The following is a 6,030-nucleotide window of genomic DNA, read 5'->3' on the forward strand; positions in this document are numbered from 1 at the left end:
CTGCTGAACACCAGGCTTGCTGCAGAACACCACCCAGAGCCTGTCAGTCTTTTCCTTTCACCTTGGAAGAGAAGGATAAATGGCTTTATGAAAACAGCCAAATCAAACAACTACACTAACCGACAGCCAGCTGTAACAGTTACATAAGCTACAGTGACATTCCTAGCTCATATCCTGGGCCACCCTAAAGGTAATGTGACATGTGGGTAAAACCCATAGGAATATGTATTTTGGTTACTTTTTTTTAATTGCATTTAATTATGTTTAGCCTCATTATTAATCAGCACCTTTTTTAGAAATTTCAGTATCTATTCAGTCACTTAAGGAAACACAGCCTGACTTCAAGGGTAAACTACTTTCAGGAGGAACAACTGCAAACACACTCCTGACACACACACGAGAGGAAACAAGCAACCTGCTGTCCACATCAGGCAGGTGACTCCCTTTCACATGGCTCGTTGCCACATTTTCTTCAGCTTATTGTTGAGTAAAAACAAGATAGTGTTTGAAGGACGTGAACAGGAGGGTTGGTTGTATGGACCTTTCAAACAGCACTTTCATGTTCCATGTTGAAAGCAACAGAATTGCCCATCAACCAAGTGGGAATTTCCTTTCTTATCTATTCTGCTATCTTCTGTCTAATAAAAGCACGGTGAAATCTAACCCTTCATTAATGAATTTCATGCAACTGAATGCATTTGAACATTGACAGCTGACAAATAAAACCCCTGGTTTTGGAGAGAGCGGTTTAAAAACAGCCAACAATAAATACCTTTTACACAGCAATGCCAATGTTACTTCATCATAAAGCAGAGTGATCATCTTTTGGGGTAAAAGCGTAACACTGGCTTTGTGCTCAGGGTACTCTTTTTCTCTGACAGGACTCCCAGTCAACTAGCAGCAACCAGAACTTTGAGGTTTATGTGGACATCCATCTTCTGGGAGCTGGACCAAGACCAGAATCACATTTTGTGTGGTCAGAAAAACAACTACTGCCGAGTAGGTGTGTCTTGGAAAGGGTGGCTCTGTCGGATAAAGGATGTTACCTATTTCTAACATCCTAAGATCCTCAAAAGCAAATTTCCTGAATTTCATGATGACCTGCTCCTTAAGAACATTCCCTTAGTGCACTGAATGCAAACATTCATCACGCTGCCAAAGCAGCCCCAGTAGTGGTGGTTGTGCCCTACATAATTAAGCCTGATTTGCTGCTGAGTAACCATATTATCGGTGCCCAGAGAAGCAGTATTGTGGCAGCGCTTTTTTTAACCAGCCTTGCAAGTAAGGAAATTTTGCGTTGGAAGAGTTCATACCAGGAGGAATATCTTTCGCATAAGGTAAAACCCAGTGATACCATTTAACTCTCATGCACCATCTGAAAAATTAAGTTCTCCTCATATATCATTATTTTAATGAAGATGTTGGGCTCAATATTATAGATAGATCTATTCCCATCTCTAACGGGCACCTGGCAAAGGACATATCCATTGTTGTTTACAGGCGTTATTCTAACAGAAAAGAACTACGACAAACGGCATGTAATTAGAGAAGAAGGATGCAGAGCCTAACCAGTCATTACTGTAACAGAAATCTGCTGTAGCGTGTGATTAACCTAAGAAAGGCATGATGATGATCTCATTATGTCTGCTCTTGCCTCCTGGCTATCAGAAACACAACTAATGTGAATAAAGAGGCTGGCAGCTGAAATAGCTATCACCATGGCTTTTATCTTAAAAAAAAACAAAACCAAAAAACACCAAAACCCCAAAAACCCCAAACCAAACCAGTTAGAAATATCTTGCTGCCTTCCTGCCGCCATCCCAGCAGTTGCTTCCTGTTTCTTCACATTTTCACTTTGCTCTGCTGCTGTCTGTCATTGACAATAAGAGCAGTAAAAAGAACAAAATAATCTCCTTAGTAAACTGCCTCCTGCAGTAAACAACTTCTCAAAAAAAAAAAAACCAACCAAAAAACCCACAGAAGGAAGCACCATGTGCCGGGCTACTTTTTGTCCAATGTATTGAGGCTCTGCAGGAAACCAAATGGCTGTAGGTTGGAAGCCTTTGGTGTTCAGAGATAAAATTGGAGCAATTCAGTGGTATCTTTACAACACTGGTAAAGGCTCTTTTGAGGGCAATGACTCAAACCTGTACATCCAGCTAAGGACTCTAACCTGCTCACCTCAGTCACACAAGCTTACAACATGACTTCTGTGGAAGTTACACTGAAAAAGCCGTTACATGAAAAGCCATCATCTCAGACTCCTCTTTTTCTTTACTTGAGGCTATATATTTTATTTTGTTGAACACTGATCCCAGTAGAACTGGACCAAACCAGAGACCAGTGCCTCATTCGTTATTATATTTTTAACTGATGAGGTGCTGCATGTGGGACATGGGGAAAGCAGGATGTGCTAACCAAGCAGGGATGGGATGACATGTCCTAAATGGCACCTTGCAAAGCCAGGAAAAACAGTAACCTGTTGCCTACTGCAGATAAAGGAGTACAGTGTCACTGGTTATATCTAAAAATGACCCAACAGCCTAACCACGTACACGGCACTACAGCTGTGTGACGGCTTCCAGCCACTTGGCCTAAATGAAGGCAAATAGGAACACGTTGGTAAAATACTACACCTATAAACCATACCATGTGTTCTTCAGTCTCCACCCAGAGCTGACAGAAGGAGTTGAAAGACATTTGAGAAACCTCCCAGATGACAACAGCTGTCACTGTGGCAGATCTGATCAAGTAAAATTGGGAGAAACTTATTGTTCTGGCTCTTGGCTTGAGAAAAAGGAGGTACTGGCACCTTCCTTCATCAACTTTGAGTTCCGAAACCCACTATATAGCCAGAGAGCTCTTCAGGACAAAGAGAGGCTCTTAAGTCTTCTCCATCCTCAACTTGGATGTGCTTGAACAAAGAGACTGTAGTGCTTTCCCCGGGTGAAAAGCCTACTCACTCTCACTCAACCAAGTCACTCTCTCAACACCTCTGCCTTCCTGCAGCAAATAAAAACACCAACAGCTGGGCTACATGAGAGCTTGTTTTAGAAACAGCCCATTATTTGCAGGCTATCCCACAGGTGTCTGACAGTAATAGCTCTTCAGAGTTGCCCTTGCAAGTAGCCCAGGGGTGTAAAAATCTCTTGTGTTAACAATTGTGGGAACCATCCTCCCTTCTGTAAGAATTGTCTCCTAACAATGGCTTATTCAAAACATGTATTTTTATCTTCAGATTCAGTGTGCTTCTATCCTTCCAGCCCCAACATGGGGGACTAAAGTAACCCTACTGCCTGCAGCTTTTTATACTATGTTTTAAACATAGATTTTCACAGGCTTAAGAGTAATTACCCTCTCTGCTTCTGAATTTTAAACATCACAATGCTCATAATACAAATCCTTTTTCAGTGTCTGAGACTTGGGAAGCCCCATCTGTGTCAGAACCAAACTAGAAGCAGAAATACTTCCTCAAGAAGTGTAATATCAAGAGATAATAATGCAAAATCTGGAAACTAGTTCAATAAAGCATGCTGGAAACAGGGACCCTTTGAAAGGGTAATAATATCGGGATCAATTACTGGAGCCAAAGGCTCGCCTGTTGCGACATGGCACAGCTGCATCCATAACCTGGACCTCTGCCTTACCCACACCAGACATGTGGTGTGTACCCTGGACCTCCACAAGGAAATCATGGGCTTACACCACCTAATGTGACATCCCCACTCCTGTCCAGGGCTGGGAACTTTCAGAGGAGAGTCCAAGGTTTACTGAGCCTAATGCTGGGCATACCTCTTCTCCTTGTTTCTTCTGCATTTAAGTCAGGCATATTTACATCTCCATTTATCAGGTGATTGAAGCAATGCACATTGCGATGGAGGCACTGGCAAAAGACATTAGCTTCCACTTGAATCACTGTCCTTCAGGATGATCTCCAAATTGCTTAATGAGTATAATTAGTATTAATTAAAATGGCAGCTGGAACAAGATATATCACATCTGGGTTTACCAAAGTCTCAGGTTTACTGAAGCTGGCTGCCTTGACCACCTGGCCAAGCCCAAACAACCAGACAGCCCCATGGGCAGTGTGACTGACACTCGCCGTGGCAGCTGTCCTTCTGGCTCACTTTCACATACAGCAAAGCTACAAGCTTCTCAAGCTACAAGCAGCTGCTTCACAGTACAAAAGCAAGACATGCCCCCAAGAATAATTAAAAAAAAGAGATGGGGCAGCCACACGCAATTACTGAGTTCATCACCTAATGCCCAGCTCCTCATATCAGCCTTTGTTCTTTTTTACTCCTCTCTGGAGCAGTTTTAGCTGCCCTTGTTCAAGCTGCCAGCATATTTAACCTGCAAATCTTAGAAGTGAGCTAGGTCAGGCTGTACCTTGCTAGAGCTCAGCTGTGAGTGAGCAGGGCTACACGATTGCTTCATCTTTGTTTCTAAGACAGCTGGAGTGGAAGCTGGCAGGGCATGAAAAAGGATCATTCACAGCTTAAGGCTTAATTACGGGATGCACACTGAACAGAGATGCCTCATGCACAGAGGCATACTTGAAGGAGTGAGAAAACACGTGGCAGCCTTATAGACAGTAAGAAAATCCAGACAAGATGGTTTATTTCCGCATAGGACCTTCTTGAAGATAAGCACTAGATACTTCAGCCATTCATCTGACAGCTGTGGATGCCTAGTAGGCGTCCTACCACAATTTACTTTTATTGACATTCTATTTATGGATACAATTTTTATTACCAAAAACTGCATACATGATTGCAGACAGACATACATATACACATAAAATGTGATGTATGCTAACAAAGATAGTCATCAACCTAATCTGGGTGATTAAAGTTAGGTGCTGAAATCAAAGAAGCCTGACTCTCAAGAGTGCTGAATAATCAGAAATACCAGTAAAGCCAGTGAGAGTCAAAAGTTGCTCAATTTTTTTTTTTGAAAATACAGTTTCTTTTGTTCCTGTTCTTATCCAAGAAACGCCAGAAGGCCCTAACATATTCTGCCATTTCACTGGATGCTACATGTGAGCACAGAGATACCAAACATTCACAGCTTAAGCAGGCAAGATACAGAGCAGAGGTAGGAACTGGTACTTTTTCTGCCTTTTTAGAAGCTGACATAGCTGAAGATCACAGAGAAACCTATGCAACAATCGGTGTCTAATGCCAGTGATTTAACTACAGAACACACCTGTCTCCTACATCTTGTCATCTACTCCTAAGAACTCTTTACAATTGCAAGTGTAGGAATCTGGCTTTAGAGATCTACCTCTAAAACATGACTGAAAAATATTCAAAGGGGTGGCTCCCATGGCTGGATTATTACCATACGACGAGTCCTGAATATAAAGAGGCAAAGCAGACTGGTACCTCTGTTAAAGCACAAGCTAGGAAACCAAGCCAGCGTGCATAATATGCTTCTGCTAGCATTTCTGAATAAAAAAACCCCCACAGCCCACAAAACCTCCAAAGCAGCACCTTAACGCTGAACAAGCAAAGGATGTTACTGACCTAGGAAGGCCATTCACCCAAGAAAAGTACTGCAGATCTGTCAGCATTCATACAAGGAGGTAGCACTTCTGCAAAAGTCTCTGTTAATGCTCTTGCTCTTCAGAAAGCCTGGCAGGACATGGGATCACATGGCGTATGAATATTTGACACCAGGAAGGAGGACATCCAGTGTGAACAGGGCAGCAGGCAATGAGACAGTGATCCTGCTTGATTGTGTTTTCCTTCTTACAGGTGAGCTGCTGCTTTTACAGAGAGGAAGGCTGGCAATTTGTTCTGAAGGACCCTTCCTATAAATCTGCAGCCTGTGTGCTTGGGCAAGGGGACTCAGAGCAGACCAAGAATGAATGGAAGAGGCAGATTGGGTCAGAAGATCAAGAAAGTCCAGGCTGCAGAGCTAGGAAAGTAAGACTAATTTACCAGGTATTTCACGTATAACCATAGCATCAAAAAAATCAGGCCCTACTTGGGTGTTGAGGAGCCTGCATCTTCCCCTCCATTCCTG

Source organism: Buceros rhinoceros, unplaced genomic scaffold, assembly GCF_000710305.1.
Source record: "Buceros rhinoceros silvestris isolate BGI_N320 unplaced genomic scaffold, ASM71030v1 scaffold4724, whole genome shotgun sequence".
NCBI classification, from domain to species: domain Eukaryota; kingdom Metazoa; phylum Chordata; class Aves; order Bucerotiformes; family Bucerotidae; genus Buceros; species Buceros rhinoceros.